Below are 19,060 nucleotides of genomic sequence, written 5' to 3' on the forward strand. Positions count from 1 at the left end.
TACTTCACACCAAAACCCTCCATCCTCTCTGTTCTCCAGCACCCCTGACTTTCTTGGCTCAGACTGTCATAATATGGCTAAGATTCATTCACTCACTCAACAAATATTACTTGAGGATATACTATGTCCATTGCAGACATATAACTTAAATAGCTCCATGGATTCTTCAGATCTCAGCTTGAATGTTACTATATCAGATTTTTTTCTGATTTTCTAGGTTATGGCTTTATGCCCCTGATTCAGGCTCGTATGGCATCAAGAACTTCCATCCAGAGTCTCTCTATGTACATATCTACTTGTGTAGCTGATTGACCACTTCTTCTTGTGTTATGTTTTATATATATATATATATATATATATATATATATATTATTCTAAGCTTTATAGACACAGTATTAAGATGACTCTGAAATGTACATACACAAAACACACCCAGAAACATTCACTAACATGAAACATCAGTGTTCTTGAAGAGGAGGTAGATAGGAGTGCCTGGTATATGGTAGGTTCTGGTGAAGTAAAGAGGACCATACATTCCTTCCAACTAATCACTAAAAGATATAGTCTATTTCACTTCTCCTTGAATCTGGGATGACCCTGTGACTTGTTTTGACTATTAGGAAGCTGCAGAAGTGGTGCTGTGTAACACTAGAGCTGTGCCTTCAAAGACCTGCAGCCTCTGCCTGTTCTTAGAGAGCTTCTTTCAGGAATTCAGCAGCCATACTGTGAGGAAACTCAAGCAACTATGTGGAGGGGCTTACATAAAGGAGAAATAAAGCTCTTAGTTGATCAACTGGTAAATAAGTGCCCCACCAAACACCATATCAAGGAGAAACACATATTGTTCAACCCATAGGGTTTAGGGACTTTAGGACACTAAGGTTTATAGTGGTTTGTTAGAAACAATAGATCATACACACAAAATAGAGGTTTGACAAATACTTGGACAATTGATGAACAATTTGTCATTTTCGGTGTCTTATTAAGTATGACAGGCCGTGCTATATGTGCTCCATCAGCAGAACTTGTAGATGGGGCTGGAGTTCTGATGCATACTTGTCAAAAGACTTGGAAATCTCCATGGCAGGAGCAGGAAAACTCAGTCAGGAGCCCAGAACTGAAGAGATCCCACTCATTGGGAAAAATACAGTATTAAGCAAGCAAACAACTCAACATTGCAAACTCCAGTGGTGGTGGGGGGGAACAGATGGGACTCTGCATAGCCACACCCAGCTCTCCCAGAGTTCTTCCAGACCCCTCCCAGTCTGGCCCTGGTGCCCCTGAGATATGAAGTCATCTCCATGGGAAGCAATCATCCTAAACTTTGGATTAGCTGATAGAGGTCCACACTGCAGTTCTGCCATCAGTCTTTGAGGGAACTTTGTAGTTTGTGACTCAGAACTTTCCCAAGGATGCATCACCTTTTCAAAACGATGGGTTTACCATCAGCCTCGATGCTCATAGTGTAGACTTCATTCCTTCAACACACAGGTATCTGTCTACATCTGCAGCTTTGCATTTAAGGTGAGTCTATATATAAGTTCAACCACTGACTATTTTGTTTCTAGAACAGTCAGGTCTGACTGCTCCCATATGGAAATACATATTATTTTATTCTAAATTATTTTTCTTCATTTTTAAGTTAGGTTACAGATGGGCATTATACATATTTTAAGTATGTTCTAAAATGGATTCTGTTCAGTTTGAATTTTATTTCATATTAATAAGGCAATTTAAAAAAATATCAGTCACTAAAAGGTGCTTCGGGATCTGATGGGGTTGGGAATCTCACCAGCACATCTCCAAGTTGCCGATCCTCTCTGAGCCTCAAATTCCTCATCAGTTTGAACAGGTGGAATATCAGTACCTATCTCTTGAGGCTGTTATGAGAGTTAAATGATAGCCATGGATGGGCTCAATAAATGTAGTTATCATGATGATGATTGTAATTATTATTATTATAACTAATTATGCAAAATTTCTCTTTGCAGCTTTGGTTAATTGAAACTTGGCCTCAGTACACAGAGCCTCTGTGACCTGACCCTATCCACATCACACCCCCAGAGACCCTGTGATCCGACACAATTTGCAATTCCCTCTGTAATTTATGCAATTTCAGGGCCCTGGAGCACATGCCTTCTATTCTCTCTGCTTAGGAGGCTCTTTCTGGGCCCCCAACCCCTCCCACTCCTTGTTCCAGGCTCAGTTCAACTATAGCCTCTTCCAGGAAACCTCTTCCAACCAAACTGATGCTACGGCCCCCTTGCATGCTGCTGGAACACAACATGTTTCCCACCCCTCTTATAGCTATATTGTAATTATCCGTAGATTTATCCATCTCTTCTATTGAACTTCAAATCCCCTGGGAACAGAATGATATTGTCTATATCTTTGAATTTCAGCACAAGAGTTGGTGCTCAATAAATGCTTGTTGATTGAGTGAAGAGTACACTTCCTTAGAAATCCCCTTGAGAGCTGGTAGGCAGTAGGACCTGGCTTATAATGTGGGTCTTCCTGCAGCAACCCAGCTCTCTGCAGTGGATGGCCTTGGTCAGCACCACAGAATAAATATTTTCTGTCTTAGAAAGTTTTACCTCCAGTTTCAGGCTTCTCGCCTGTGTTGGATAAAGGGCTATCTTCAAAACAATGAGGACTCCTTTAGGCCTCAAGATGTAAGAAACACTGCTCTGTGAAACCACTGGTTTAACAGCTGGGCTGAGTCTCCTTTTTTTTTAGTTTTGTTTTGGATTTTGTTTTTTAGAAAAGTACTTTTAAATTTGAGCAAAAGCTACTTTACCTAGGAGATTAGTATTGCCCAGAGAAGGAGGAGGGATCATTTTTTTAAACAGGGTATGTTCAAGCCCTACCCCCTATCTACACTCTGAACCTGATTCTTTCTCTCTTGACTTCCTTCCTCCTTCCTCCCTTCTTTCCTGTCTTCTTATATTTTCCACTAGGGAAATGGAGAGGAAAAAGAAAATTTCCATCATTGTCCAACAAAAATACTCCCTTGCTCCTGCTGCCCCAGGGGTCCTGGGCCCCTCTGGGATAATCACTGTGTGTGTGGCCTGGTGTGCTGCTTCAGAAGGCAGCCCCTGGATGAAAGGAATCATCCCCCAGGAGGTACAGGGGAGGAGAATAAAAAGCAAGAAAGAAGAGCTGTGAGCGGCTCTGCAGGAAGCCAGGCCCCACTGGCTTCTAAAAACAAACAGTGGAGATTTCTGTTTTTCTCCTTCTGGGAATGGGGCCACCAAGATTCTCTGATACCCCCATCCTTAAGCAGCCACAGGGAGATTCAGAGACCAAAGCCCCTCCCCTCCCCCACTCCCATCCCTGCTTACCACCAGTGCCCCAGACCCTGATGGAAGATAGATGACCACAAAAATTAACCCTGGGATATTCTCAGTTCTCTCTCTGACTGCAAAAGAGGCCCCTGGTTTTGCCTGTTCAGTGTTTTCTCCTGCACACCCTTTCAAGGAAGCTTCTGCCATTGCCAAAGGAGTTCTTTGGTGTTAGGAAAAGGAGAAGGGGATTCAAGTCTCAGTGATCATTAAAGATGTCTTTTAGGCAGGTTGTTAGGTGAGCATGAGACTGAAGGATGTGCGCATTGTCGATGAGAGAGGGGAAAAAATTGGTGAAGTATATTTATAAACCAGAAGTTCTCCACGTGTGTTCATAAGACCCAACAGTGTCATTTGAGAACTTACAAATTCTGAATCCCACCCTGGGCCCTACTGAATCAGACACCCTGGGGATGGGACCCAGATAGCCATTTCTTTCAACACTCTTTTCCAGGCAATTCGGATGCCTGTTAAAGTTTGAGAACTGTTATTTATGAGAGTTCATGAGATTTGGAGCTAAAACACTTGAGTTCATTTGGAACTATTATACTATCTATGAAGCCACACACTTTGGCTGTGAGACTGTGTCAAACAAAGAAGAAAGAGGGAGGTGGGGAGGGGGGGGGGGAGGGAGAGAGAGAGAGAGAGAGAGACAGAGAGAGAGAGAGAGAGAGAAAAGAAGAAGAAGAAGAAGAAGAAGAAGAAGAAGAAGAAGAAGAAGAGGAGGAGGAGGAGGAAGAGGAGGAGGAGGAGGAAGAGGAGGAGGAGGAGGAGGAGGAAGGAGGAGGACGAGGAGGAGGAGGAGGAGGAGGAAGGGAGGGAGGGAAGACTGCTTTGTAGGAACTAAGAAAGTTGTTTATTTCTGAGTTAAATGTTAAATTACCATGCTAATTTACCATATTAATTTTCCATGTTAAATTACCATGGCCCAGGAAGATGGTTTCAAGTTTCCTGAATGTATGGGCCATCATGGAAGAACTTATAAAAGTTACATGAACTTTAATCATCAAAAAAGGTCATCAATCAATTAATAAACTGACCAATTACACTGGTAGGAGCTTGAGGTGGGGGGCTACAGAAAGGAGAGCATCTCTTCTATGGTTTCAGATGGAATCTTTCAACAGCCTTAGCTTTAGGGTAAGTGGGCACTGGAGGTTTGCATATAGAGATATATTCTTAGAAGCTCATCTATTATTTACAAGAATGTGGGATTAGTTTTTTTTTTTTTTAAGTTAAGGTAAATGGCTATTCAAGGAGTTAAGATAGTCCAAGAAAATTTTGTCTCTTAACCTGCAGCATTCTATCTCTCCACAATCACCATCCAAGATAGAGTAGTCTTTAGGATGTTTCATATAAATGCAACTTCTTCAGCGACTTCAATCCACAACTGCAAGATGAATCGCCAACAGGATGGGGCTTCACTTTTCTTGCTGGAAAAGCAATCTGAAGCCAAATCTCTGCATTCTGAGATGTCGTCTTGTAGAATCTCACTACAAGACCCAATCATCCTGTCTCTGTGCAGGCCAGCACAACTGTTTAGAAAATAAATCCCAAGATGTCTATAAAATCCAAGAACTGGTCTTTTATCTTTGGGGTTTTGTGCTCACAAACTAATATTTTCCAAGTCCTGCTTCCTTCCACTGATGGACAACATATTTATCTTCAGCCCCAGCTTGTTTAGGAGCAATTCTACTTAAAACTTTCACCAGAACTGGGCAGTGACTGGAGGGCTGGAGAGATAACTTTTATCCTTGAGGTCCAAGCTTTTCTAGATCCCACCAGTCCATAAAAACCAAGAAATTTCAGTACTAATCCAGATGGTTCACTGACTTGTGTTCATTATGGTCTGGATATGAGGGGGGCCCCACAGATCCTGTTAATAGAGAAATATTCAGAAGTGAAATGATTAGGTTGCAAGAGTTGTAACTTTAACCAATCCATCCAAGGTTGAGTGGACTGACTGGGTGATAGCTATAGGGAGGTGGGCCCCTGGGGTGTACCCTGGAAGGGTGCTCCTTCCCTGTGGCCCCTGTCCTATTCCCTCTCTGTTTCCTGGCCCCACCATGAGCTGAGCAGTTTTCCTCCACCAGGCCTGTCCCCCATGATGTGCTGCCTCACTTGGGCCCAGAGCCATGCAGTCGGCCGTCTATGAGCTGAGTCCTCTGAAATTGTGAGCACCAGATTTTTCCTCCTCTAAGTTGTTCTTATTGGGTGTTTTGGTCTTAGCAATGAAAAAGCTAACTAAAACAATGCTCCACCTTGTTCAGAGAGGACCTCGGCTTCCCGGGGCCCCCTCTCCCCACAACATCTCACATGATGCTCCTAAATTGGGCCAGCAATTTCCTGATGTTGTCCCACTTAGGGAGACCTTTTGCCAGACAACACAACACCCTACCCAGTAAGTACAGGTACACCTGGAGCATACTCATGTAAACAGGCTGTGTATTACAGGAAGAGTTCCAAAAAAAAAAAAAAAAAGAAAGAAACTAAGTAAATAAATGCAAAATATGCAAATGATAAAAAAGTTAATTTAAAAGAGATACATGTCACAAAAAGTAAAATTGCCTTATTCCCTTCTTGACTCCCCATTCCCCATGTTTAAAAATATTTCCAGAAATGTTTTATGCATACGTACTGTATATCATTCACATAAATGGGACCGTTTTGTGCCTGCTATTCTGTACTACTTTTCTCCCTCAATAGCTTGGATGTAGTTTAGTACTTTCTTTTGGTGACTGTATAATATTCCATCATAAGGATGTTTCAGTAATTATAATAAAAAAATCCCCAATGATACCTTTTCCCATTGTCCCCTTTCAAACTGCTGCGGTGAGTATTCTCCTATCTACTGTTAGATTGTATGTCCATGAGTGTACATTATGATTTACACTCTTCCTCATGGGTCAAAGAATGTATGAATTTACAATCGTGATTGATATAAATAAAACACCCCAACATAATAATATAAAATGTTCCAAAATCTGAAACTTCTGAGCATCAACATGATGTTCAAAAGTTTCAGGTTTTGGAGCTTTTCTGACTTTATATTTTTAGATTAGAAACACTCAATAGAGAAGTCTCTTCAAATATTCCATATATGAAAAAAAGATCTAAAATTTGAACACTTTAGTCCCAAGCATAAGGGATAAGAAATACTCACCCATTTTATCAAAATGCTTGACTAAAATATTATATCCAGTTCTCTGCACAATGACTGTGAATGAGAATATCTGCTTTCTCCTTCACTCATCAACACTGAAGATAACAGACTTTTTAAGCTTTCGCCCATCTGATAGCAGAAACATGGCGGTATGTCATCTGGATTTGCATGACTTTAATTTGAGGAAAGTCAAACTTCTTTTCATAAAGTTATTAGATATTTGCATTTGTTTTTCTGAAAAACTGCCTTTCATATCCTTTGCCCATTTTTCAATTGGCCTTTTCATATTTAATTCATATCGATTTGTATGAGCTCTTTGTAAAATAAGGAAATTAACTCTTTGTCCATTGTATGTGTCACAAATATCACCGACCACTTTATTGTTCGTCTCTTGACTTTGTGGAATTTGCTTCCTTCCATAAAGACATTTTAATTTTTATGTAGTGGCATTTATTAATATTTTGCTTTAGGGAGACTGGCATGACGGGAGAAGAATAGGCAATGAGGTGACTCATTTCAGATGGTATTTACTAATCCAATTTGTCCTAAGGCCAGAGACTTGGAATTGACCCAAGGCTACCAGAGTGGGTGGAAGGTCATGTTGGTCCCCTGCTCTAGGTGGTACCATAACCGTTGGGCCACAGACCCAACCCACAGGAGGAAATATATATAATAGAAATACATCCTGTAGACCCCGAATAACATCCATTCTCACATCTCACCTTTGGTTCAATATCTTTTTCTCTCATGGAGAATCATCTTTCTGGGCCGTATCACACTTTCTGAAATCAACCATGGTGAAGTGACTCTGGGTGGACAAACAAATATCAAAACTCTGAACCCCTGAGAGATGAAGGGGGAGGTTTTGTCTCTGTGCTCCTAAGAAAGTAGGTCCAATGAGCCCATCCATCAACACAACACCCTCTAACCAGCTGAAACTGAAGCCCCTCGAACCAATAAAGGACCAGATAACGAGTCCCTGAGTCAACCAAAATGTCCTGGTACAGAATTAATGAACAAAACGATCACCCCTTCAACCTGCCGGGGGAATGTGTCAGTTTAACTAAATTGCTTATTGGTGGCATTTCAAGAAGTATAGAAAAGAGGTGACCGGTTCTGTGGGACACTTGAGAGCAAGACAGAAAGAGAGTGAGTGGTACATGGACACATCCACCCTGCCCAGGGGTCTTCCCCAGGGTGAGCTCTCCCTAACTGTCCTCTACTTCTCCACTCATTTGAATGCTAAAAATGACATCTTAATTTGATTTTTGAAAAACTACTCTGCTGTAAGTTCAGATGTGGTTTGAATGTATCCTCCAAATTTCATTGGAAGCTTGGTCCTCATTGTGGTAGTGTTAAGGCAGTTAGACCTCTAAGAGGTGGATCCTAATGCAAGGTAATCGGACCATGAGGTGAATACTCAGAAGCGATGAATGTAATTCTCACAGGACCTCAGTTAGTTCCTGCAAGAGTGAGTTACAAAAAGAACAAGGCTTGCTGGAATGTCTCTGGCCTCCCATGTCACCATATGATCTCTCCTTCTTACACATCCTCCCACTATGATGGCATCCAGCAACCATGCTATAGCCTCTGGCTATAACATGTGTTAGTCAACTTTCTATTGCTATAACAAAATACCAGAGATAAATTAACTTAAAGGAAGGAAGGTTTATTTTGACATACAGTTTTAGAGGATTTTTCCACAGTTACTAGGTCCTGTTGCCTTGGGTCTGTGGTGGCACAGTACATCATGGTAGAAGTGTATGGTGGTGGAGGTCTCTTCACCTCACAGCCATCAGGAAGCAAGAAGGGAAAAAGGAAGGGACCAGAGACCCTTCAGTGTCCTGCCCCAGTGACCATCACCAGAGCCGAGCAGATGCTGGTGCCATGTTCTTGACTCTCCATAACCATGAGCTAAATTAACCTCTTTGCTTATAAGTAATCAGGCTCAGGTATTTTGTGAGAGCAACGAAAAACAGACTAATAGAGTCATCTATGGCAGTCACTCTTCAGGGAAATGCACCATTCCTGCAGCTGCTGGAATCTGTCAGAATAGAGGAGGTTAGCTGATAACTCTTACTGTAATGGTTTTTGGATGAGTGCATTATCTCATGTGAAAAGCCGACATAATTCTTTTCTACTATAACCCACGTGTTCTTGGTCCCCAGCTCAGTTGGAAGGAACATCACATTACTTCAAGTTAAATAAAATCTAACTCTTAAGCCCTCACTCATCAGGTTGGTGGGAAATTCAATCTCAGTCATGATTCTGAGAGCCTTTCCAGCCCCTACGTTAATGCCAGAATCTAGTATCTTATTTGGAGGTTGGGTAACAGGAGAAGAGTCTTTTTGAGTCACTTCATGGCTCAAATGCTGATTTTTAAAACCTGTGGCCCTTCTGTTAGTGAATAGTACCATGTGCTGCTCGCACCTGTGGGCTGAGGGATCTTTCCTGAAAGCCACTATCCCACTGACCTCTGAGATTCCACACCCTTTCAAGGGTACTGGCAGAGGGTGGAGCCTAGGGACCTGTCAACTACATACAGGACTTGTCAAAACCCCTGCCACTTACCCAGTGGTAGTTGTGTTAAAATACTTGTGCAGATTCTTTAATATTCCTCTCCCTTTGAATATGGCCTGGGCTGGATGTCATGGGCTCAGTTGTGTCCTTTTCCGAATTCCTAAATTGAAACCCTAATCCCTAGTACTTCAGAATGTGACTGTATTTGGAGACAGGACCTTGAAAGAGGTCAGTTTAGACGAGGTCTTTAGGGTAGGCCCTAAATCTCGTCTGATCCATGTTCTTATAGGGAGGAGACAGCAGGACACGGACAGACAGAGGGGAGATCCTGTGAAGACACGAGGTGAGGAGGGCCATCCTCAAACTGAGGGTAGAGGCCCCACCAACATCGTGGGCTCAGTCTGGTGGCCTTCAGAACAGGAAATAAATTCCATGGGTTAAGCCACCCAGTCTGTTTGTTAACCGCGGCCTGAGAAGACACGCACTTGGTGACTCACTGCCAATGGACAGGTGCGAAGTAAAGCAGCGCGACTCTCCAGGCTGGGTTGGAAAGGGTGTCTCAGCTTCTGCCTGGCCCTCTCCCCCTGGGAAGATGCTCATCCTGGGACCCCAGCCGGCACATGGGGAAGAGGAAGTCCAGGCCACATGGGCAGCCCCAGCCGACAGCCAGTACATGCGAGTGAGTGAGGAGAACAGACCCAGCCCCAGCCTTACAACAACTTCAGCTGAGTGGAGGGAGACACATGCTGTTCCCACTGAACCTGGCCAAATTGCCAACTCAGGAACAAATTAAATGTTCTTGCTTCTAGCCATGAATTTGGGGGGGGGGGGCACTGTGTTTTAGATAAAAGGAATATCAGTCTTGAGGTATGGACGGCTTCTTCTGCTTCTCTAAACCTGTATTTCCTTTCCCCTCCTCCCCATTTGGCAAGATCCCATATATCTTTACCTTTAATTTGTCTTGTTATACAACTTAAGCTTTTCTTTCCGGGAGCAAGGGAGGAAGAAGGAGAGGTCTATGTCAATCAGCTTCTATATGAATCCATACCCACATTAATCTGTTCTCTCAATATAATTCAACTTTACTTCAGGTGAAGAATGAGATCTACATAAGTAAGCAGGTCACTGCATTTTTAGGAAAGGGTTATCACTATGTGCAGGGTCCCTATGTTAGTCACTTTTCTGTTGCCATAACAAAATACCAGAGATAAACTAACTTAGAGGAGGAAAGGTTTATTTGGACACACAGTTTTAGAGGTTCCCGTCCACAATTATTAGGTCCTGTGGTGGCATAACACATCATGGTAGAAATGTGTGGTGGAGGTCTCTTCACCTCAGAGCCATCAGGAAGCAAGAAGGGAAAAAGGAGGGGACCAGGGTCCCTTCAGTGGCCTGCCCCAGTGGCCTAACTTGCTTGCCCTAAGCCTCACCTCCTAAAGGTCCTCCCTCTCCCCAGGGCCACAGGCTGGCAATCGTGCCTTTAACACATGGGTCTTTGGGGAACATCTAAGATCCAATCCCCTTTGGCCACTTCTTTTCACACTCAATGCCAACCTTGAACTTACATTCGGCACCCCCAAACAAATCTAATTCCCCAAACACCAAAGAGTAACACAGATATCATCACAAGTGGAACTGAAGGGTGGAGAAAAGGTTCCATACCCACCATACAGGAAAACCGCTGTAAAAGATGCCTTCCGCCATCTTTTCCCTCTGCCATCTCCAGGGACCGGCCTCCACCCCTCTGACAGTGAGATCTCACCTCCTCTCATCTGACCGACTACATCCAGCAGAGTACGAAGCCCCAGGCAGCCAAACAGGAACAGCTTGTGGCTCCTGGAGCACGCCCCAAAGGCTTCCAGCAACTTCCAATCCCATTTTCATGTTGTTCCTCGTGTTACGCTTTTCTGTTTCTTTCCCTCAGAGCTCAAGGAAATTGGCAAGAGCCGCACTGTTTTTTCTGTGCTGCTCTGAACTCCCCCAGAGTCCTCCATGCCAAAGTCAACAGTGGGGTGGAGGCCCTGGAGCCGCCACTCTGCACAAGACATCCCAGTCCTAGGGCGGTGTCCTCAGCTGCACACAGCCCCAGCCAACAAGCCCAGGCAAGCACAGAAGGCCTATTCACAGTGAGTCTATCACCGTCGCACCTGCTAGAGGGAGGGGACTGGAGCGTAGTGCTGGACCCAGAGGCAGGCACACTTGAGCAATCAGGCCAGCGGGTGGCAACAAAGATGGTGGTTAGTGGAAGGAAGCCACCTCCCAGAGAGGAACCAAGATGTAACAATTCTAGCAGGAACTCACAGCTACCATTTGTGGTGCTAAAAACTTACTATGTGACAGGCGACATGCTAAGGGCAATACATATATCCTCAATGAATACTCTGAGCAACCTTCATTACTCCCACTTTACAAGTGATAAACCTGCGGTTCAGAGGACTTACCCAAGACATCCTTATTATGCCTTAGTACCAAACCAATACCAAAGGAATCTGGTCCAAGAAGACTCTCCCCAAGAAGAGCTACTGTTCTTGAGCACCACTTCTTATGAGCTAACCCGTTAAGGTGAAGTCTGTCTCTTATTGCACACATCAGCCCTGTGAGGAGAGAGTGCTCATCTTCCTTTCAGGGCCAATTGAAAAGGATCCAAAGGGTGGGCAGGGAGCAATAAGCATCATAGGGTGAAATGGAATCCTGAGTGCAGGGTGGGCAGGTAAGTTTGAGAGGGTTTGTGAGTCACCCCCAGAGGGTCAGCAGGCTGGCTTTTAATGTGTTCACTTTTCAGAGGTCACTCTTTTATTGACTGTGCAACCAAGAACAGTTGAAACCTCCTCCTCCCCATCTGACCACACAACTATGAGACTTTTTTTAGTTTCTTTCCTGCATTTTAATGCCACTCTCTGAAGAATGCCTACTGTGGGGTCGAAATCCCTAAAGGATTTCTGTAGCATCTAATGTGCAACTCCAAAGTTGGTCTTCCCAAGGTGGAAGCCAAGTTTCATGCCCCCAGTGGCAGAGGACAGCGCAGCCCACCTTGCATTCCTCCCCCGGGGGAGTGAGGGTACCCCTGCTATTAACTGTGTGAAGGGTGACTCTGCCCATCTCTTTCCTGTGTCCCCACACACTCACCAGCACTAACATCTTTGCCAACTGAAGATTGGATTACTGTCTAATTTGCATTGCAAAATAAATCTTTTGCACTGCGGAGCACAAAATAAGCTCAAGTTCAACACATAACGTCAGGTGCACACCATCTACATGGTGACAGTGTTTAGGACTGTCAAGATGCACGGTGTAAAGGTGACTTTGATCAAACCCTTGCTAAGTGCCACATACTCTGATGAGCATTTTCTATAACTCAGGTACCATGGGAGGGGGGGGGGTGGCGACTGTCACTGCCCTATTCACAGAGGAGGAAGCAGACAAAGGAGCCTGAATGGGGATTACAGCTAGTAGGTGTGAGCAAGGAGAATCAGTGGGAGGCATTTGGTGGCCACTCCATCGCTCCTCTGGCACTCACCTTGGTGTGACTCCAGGCAGGCAGTGTCCTCTCTCTGAGCCTCAGTTACTCATCTTTAAAATATTGGAAGCTTGCCTGGTTGCTGTAAAGACCAAATGAGAGGATGGAGAGGGAGAGATGAAGGAGTAAGCAGAGGAGGGAAGGAGGTGAGGAAAGAAAAGGGAAGGGGAGACAGAAGGTGAAATCCCCTCATGAAATGTGACAGGAGCTAACTATTCAGTGCTCTGATTACTCTGGTGGAAGGCGGCGTTTTTGTAGCGATTTCAGGACAAGTGGGTGTAGAATGTAAGCCTGGTCACTCCCCATCCCTGGGTTCCCTCATTAGCAAATGAATGGAGTCAATTACCCCTAAAATGTCCACAGAGCCAAAGCATGCATCACATCAGAGCCAGTGTGGCCCCAGCCCCTACTCTCCCTCCTCACCCCTCTCTTGCTGCCTTCACCACCTGAGCACCAGGTGGGCCACCAGCTGCCAGTGACACTTGCAGGTGCAGGGAAGCCCCGCAGCTGCTCAGGACAAAGGCTCAGCACCCAGCAGCACCACTTTGTTAAAGGTGGGGCATCCTCTTTGGTTTTCAGGGGACTCAATCAGGGGACACTTTATGCTCCCTGAATGATCTTGAGCATCAGTAGGTGGAACTCAGGGAGCAGCTGCTCTGTTTACCTGCTTTGTGAAAACATCACAGCAAGGAACTCGGCCCTGCTCTCTGGAGACACCTGCTGAGCTGATCTTAATTTCAGGGGGAGGAGGCAGTGGCCTTTGTTGTGTTTTCTTAAGGGTGATAGAAAGGCTTTTCTTGTTCCCCAGAAAATCCTCTCTTCTCAAGCCTATTAAGGAAGGTTGACTTGCTCCTGTGATCAATTAATTCTTCCTTTTTCTTTTCTTTTTTCTTGTCTTTTTGTTTAGTACTGGGGATTGAGCTTAGTCATGCTTTAACGCTGAACTACATCCCCGACCCTTTTTACTTGAAGACAGTGTCTCCCTAATTTGCTGAGGCTGACCTTGAATTTGTGATCCTCCCACCTCAGCCTCCTGAATCCTTGCGATTGCACATGTGTGCCGCATTGGCCCGGCTTTCATTAATTCTTCAGAACTAGACTCTGACCTCTTTTTATAAAACTACTCTGAAAATGCAAACCCAACGATGGAGATCGTGCCCCCTCGTACCAATGACCACCAGGCTGCTGGCTTTCCTTATTCTGTCTATAATAGCCAAGGTACCTATCCAGAGGGGAAACCATGAGGGAACCCCAGCTCAAAAGCAAGAATAGGAGGGGTGGTTGAGATTAGCTGGCATGTCCCACATTAAAGGCATCATGCCTGGCACAAAGATGGCACTAAATCAAAGGGAGGTGGCAGGAAGAAGCTGCAGCATGGGATTTATTGCTGCTCATGTCAGAAGAGATGAGGAAAAATAAGGCCACTTAGTCCCTGGAAGGGGAAGGCATGCTGGAAGGAAGAGAGAGGACAAAGGAGACCAGCCACAAGCTCAGCTTGAGGCAGGCTTCAGCATCTGGCCTCACACACAGAATTCCTACTCTCTGAATCCTCCTGAGAATTCCTTGAAATGGGTCCTTCTATTAGCCCCATTTATGGAGGAGAAAACTGAGGTTCAGAGAGTCAATGCAACTTGCCCTAAAGTCAGGTGGCCGGGAGGCCACAGAGCCAGAACCCTAACCATCTGGGTCTCACCCCAAAGCCCAGGTGAGAAACTCAGTCCCTCTCCCTGACTCCTGCAGCCATGAGGTCACCAACCTGCCCCCTCCTTCAATTGGGGGGGGGGGTTGTGGGGGAGGTGCAGAGATTGGGGAGGGCACTCAGCTCTTCTCCAGGATCTAAGGACCGTGACCCTGCAGCAAGCAGACAAGCCCGGGTCCAGGCAGGGCTAGATGTGAAGCCCAGCTATCTGCCTCATTTCCTCCGGCTGCCGGCAGCCAGCACAGGAAATTAAAAGCAACTCATAGATCACAGAGCGTGGCACCAAGTGATCTCAGACAGCACCCATCCCCCGGCCCTCCCGCTTCTCCTTGGGCAAAAACACAGCTCTAAGCTGTTGGTGGCTGAACTTGTACAAGGAGCTGCAGGGCACCCACGCCCCAAAGGCAGACAAGGAGTCCTTCCCCTCAGAGGCCCAGAAAATGAAAAAGCAGGGCCTCCCGGGGAGGGTGGAGTTGTCTGTGTGGGGTGTTCTAGAAGGAGATGGGAAAGCGCTGTCCCCTGGCGGGAAAGCCGAGGTCAGAGGCAAAGGGAGGCCCATTTTTCCTCTCTATCCCTCTTTGTATGCCGAAAATGTTTGCCATGTGCTGCGTTGACTATTTTCACAAGCAATAACTATTTTAAAGATGAAATAGAATAAGGGTAGAGATGGAGAGACACTCCTACCTCTTGAGGAAGGGGAAGGTTAGAAAAGATTCCTTTCTGGGGATTCTCTTGTTTGAAGTGAATGAACAGGTGACAAAGAAAGGGGAGGCGATTCCAGGTAGAGGGAACAGCTGGAGCAAAGGCTAGGATGGGGGGTGGGGCTGGCAGGGCCAGGGCGCCACGTAGAAGGTAGGGCCCAACACGGGAGGACAGGGGACTCCATTCTCAGCCCTGCCCTTTTCCTCCATTGGCCGGCCCCTGCTGGTTAGTTCTAACCAGCAGCCCACTGAAAATATAACTAATTCGAATAAATTTTTAAAAATGCATTCCTGGAGAGCACAGGAGACAATGTCACCTGCTCAACCCTTATGAGTCAGCATGTGCAGAGTCAAGGTACCTATCCGTGGGCCTGAACATGGGGTGTTTCTGTGGGCCTGGCATCCCCTCTGTGGAGTTTTCTGGAAGAAGTGTCCCCTTTCTTTCCTTCATCAAATCTCTTTGAGACAATGGTCAATGGTGACTTCCCTAATCCATGCGGCCCCAGCCAATCATGTGGGGAGGTGACCTTGAAGGGGTCCATGCCTCCTTAACATGGCAAACCACTAGGCCAGTTCACCCCCGGGGTCCCTGGACTGGTGTCCAGTCCACTAGTTCCAACTCACCAGGACCTGGCTGATGGACTTCCTTTTCAGTTCTGTGAACCACTGAGAATACTCCTGAGAGATTTTTTTTACTGACATTTTAGCCACAATTTCTGTTACTTAGGACTAAAGAATCCTAATGAATGCCCCTATTCTTTGAGGGTTAAATAAAGGTGGGTTTGAGACCCCAACCTGCATGCAACAGACAAGTTCCATTCTCCTCCTGGAGAATTTCTGTCATCTCTCACTGTGATCCCTTGATTCCAACAAATTACTTCAGTTTGGGGATGGTCCACAAAGCTGTGTGGGTTTTCTTTGCCAATATAAACAAGGTACTCAGCAATTTTTCCTCAATTTCTCTTCTCTCCTCTACCCCAAACCCACTAGAGGTTCTTGTGCATGAGGGTGAGGAGGGAGAGATCTTTATAGAAGACAGAGAAAGATTTACAGCACACATGCACATGCACTTGCGTGCGTGTGCGCACACACACACACACACTCAAAATGTGCTAACAAATATCAGACACCCCATTCTTAAAAACTTTCACCAATGCAGATTCCAGATTCTACTTTGTCCTCTTCTCCTTTTTTTCCTTTCTTCTTTCAAATCCCCTCATCCAAGTTCCTCATTTATTTTATGCCCCAAACACCCGTTCTCTCTCTGTCACTTTGTCTCCTGAAACATTGCCTTCTGAGTTTTAAGACAGTTCTTCCCCCAAGAAAGAATTCTGGGGCTGGATGTTAATATACCTTCCACAACGATTTCCCACATCCCCCTACATGATTTCTACAGGAGATGAGAGCCGGCCAAATGACCAGCTGTGGTCCCTCCCAGGCATACAAGCAATGATGCTTAGGGGCAGGAAGGGTCCCTGCCTTTTGTTCTACTTTAATTCAGGCTCAAGTAGATGGGCAATCACCCGGCAGGAACTCAGGGCCCTTTCATGGGCCACAGTCATTGCTCTCTAGAGGCAGAGAGTCCTCTAAGGGAGCAAGCTTTGGGAATCAGAAGTGGGCTGAGGACACAGCTGGGGACCAGCATCGGTCCTGGACACAGGGGGTGAGTGGTTGGCATCTGGGCTCATCCTCTGCTGGATCCTTCCTTTGTCACTTTTGTGTATAGGTCTGGTCACTGGACACTTAGACTCCTAAGGATGTGAGCTCTTCTGGGTGCTACCCAAGCAATGATCTCAGTGTTAGACCCAGCGTGGGCGCTTGATCCATCCTTGAAGAATTAATATATTCATTCTCCAGACCTCAGAGTTTTCACTAATCATTCAGCCAATAAACATGTACCAAACTCCTTGTCTATGCCAAGCAGTGGGGAAAAAAAGCAAAACAAGACCCAACTTTTGTTCATAAACATCTAAGATGCTAGCAGGTTATATAGGGAAAAACATAGTCATTCAAAAGTAGGATAAGTTCCAGGTCTTATATGCACTCATCAAATAGCTAGAGAGAACTTTCTATGGGCCTTCTTTGTCAATTCCCTGGAATTCAGGGAAAAAATAAAACACATCTCTATAAAGAAACACACACAAACAAACATCAACAAAAACCAACCACCTGTGAATTTGAGGGCGTGTTAGGTGCCTGGAGGACAGGGTAAATGGACAGGAGAAAATTCACAAGCACCTAACACAATGTTCCAGCAGATGAGTCACTCAGCAAGTATTTGCCGAATGAATGTTGATGAAAACAAATAATTACAGAGCGTGCCATGACAGAAGCCAAAGGACTGGCCGTTTGGAAATCAGAGAACATCTTCAAAAGGGAGATGGCATCTTGCCTGAGCAAGAATGTGCCAGAAGCAAGAGAGAGGACAGGGTTTCAAGAATAAGGACCAGCACCCACAAAGGCTCTGGGGTGTAGAAGAGTATGGAGAACAAGCCAATGGAGGATGCTGTGGAGGGGGGAACAACCTGGTGGGGGGTGACAGGGTCTGATAGAAATGTCTGGGCTGCATCCTTTAGGGTCTCAGACTCCACTCTGACAGTGAGACGCCCTTAGCTCTGTCTCCTGGTGGGCTGGTAGGCCAGTGCTACTTCCACGTGCCTTGCTGCCCCAGTAGATGATGCAAGTCACTACTCACTACAGAACCCAGCAGACCTTAGGTTCAAATCCCAACTCTGCCACCTTTTAACAGGGACATGGTGTGGGAAAGCAGTGGAACCTCTCTAAGCCTCAGCAGCTTCATTCTCAAAGCAGGAATCATAATATTCATGCCCAGAGGAGGGCTGTAAGGATGGAGTAAGGTGAGGCACATAAACCCTTAATAGAGGCCCTGGCTCGCGAACAATATTCTTTAAATGGTGGTTTCCTTACTGTCGTTATAATAACAATTATCACTACTGTCATTCTCTTTAGAATACGGTTGCTTCTCATCAATCCCCTACTGGAAAGTTAATTTCGAGGACCACTTTTCCCATATCAATCATCTCAATAAGCTGAAGAGAATTTAAGCCACTCATTGGAGGGAGAGTATGGTTTACTCATTTTGGATTACTCTAGAACATGAATCCCTACTTTCCTGATTTACCCTCAGAAGCCTGAAAGTCAGAGAGACTAAACGGTTGCCGCTAGTCCCTCTGTTGCATAGAGAAAGAGGGTCCTCCAAAGCTCCAGATCCCCGCCGGTGCCCCTCTAAATGGAGTGACTGCCATTTAACTCTGTTGCGGGGGAGACAAGGCCAAAATTAAATCAATTTCCAATGCCAGACTCCCAAAGCCAGCTCCTCCAGAGGACCCACCCTCGCCTGGGCTCTGCCCTCCTCACTAGGCCTGAAGGGGCTGGATTGGCTTTCTCTCTCTTTCGGGATCCTCCACAGGCCTGCTGCTCACATCTGAGGACAGAAGCTGTCCTGCCTTTCTCCTGACCCAGAGGAGGAGAGGAGAAGCCCTTCCTAGCCTGAGGGGGTTTACAGACCTGGGGAAAGGCCAGAACCACCACGCTGCCCCAGGAATGCTGTTGCTTCCCTGGTCCCTCATCCCCAGCAGGGGCTGCCACTCACCAGGACCTCACCGGAGCACAGGGCTGTTTCTCACCAGCAGGCCCCGCCTGTCACTTGGAGTCAGCTTCTCTTTCTGGGAGTGGCTTCAGGCATCCCCGATTTCCCAGAATTCCCCCCTTGGCCCTGCTGGTGTCTCTCCTCTGTAAAAGCAGCTCGAGGGGGATCTCAGCAGGACAGCAGCAGCTCTGCTTTTCCTGGAGCTTGCCCAATGGCTCTCCAAACCCTTGTCAGAGGGCTGTACCAGGAGGACTCAAGTGGCCTGCACCAGTGACACAAAGCTCTCAGCTGCTCTTCTCTCCCCTCTGGGAGACTCAAATGCCTGCCATGCCCAGTTGAATTCAAACATCTCCTTATGCAAAAGGAGTTATTTTTTTGTGTCCTGGCCTCCTGCTCATCACTGATCCCACTACAGTTGAGAAGCTTAACCATAACTAACCAGGCTGAGGGCCCAAAGGGAGCTGGTGGTCTGTTCCAATAGGAGCTCCTTATGGCATGGTGACTGACCAAGT

The 19,060-nt window shown here is 45.9% G+C and overlaps 1 long non-coding RNA gene across 1 annotated transcript; it reads right to left on the reverse strand.

Moving 5' to 3' along the window:
• Positions 1–4,320: 4,320 nt before the first annotated feature.
• LOC124105130 (uncharacterized) lies at positions 4,321–18,730 on the reverse strand. Its single transcript, XR_006855643.2, has 3 exons — positions 18,552–18,730; positions 12,539–12,620; positions 4,321–5,214 (listed from the first exon to the last, which is right to left on the reverse strand). It is a non-coding gene; the product is annotated as an uncharacterized LOC124105130 (long non-coding RNA).
• Between the last annotated feature and the right edge of the window lie 330 nt (positions 18,731–19,060).

Source organism: Marmota monax, unplaced genomic scaffold (assembly GCF_021218885.2).
Source record: "Marmota monax isolate L192 unplaced genomic scaffold, Marmota_monax_Labrador192_F-V1.1 WCK01_AAM20220418_F8-fsc00236, whole genome shotgun sequence".
Classification (NCBI taxonomy): Eukaryota; Metazoa; Chordata; class Mammalia; order Rodentia; family Sciuridae; genus Marmota; species Marmota monax.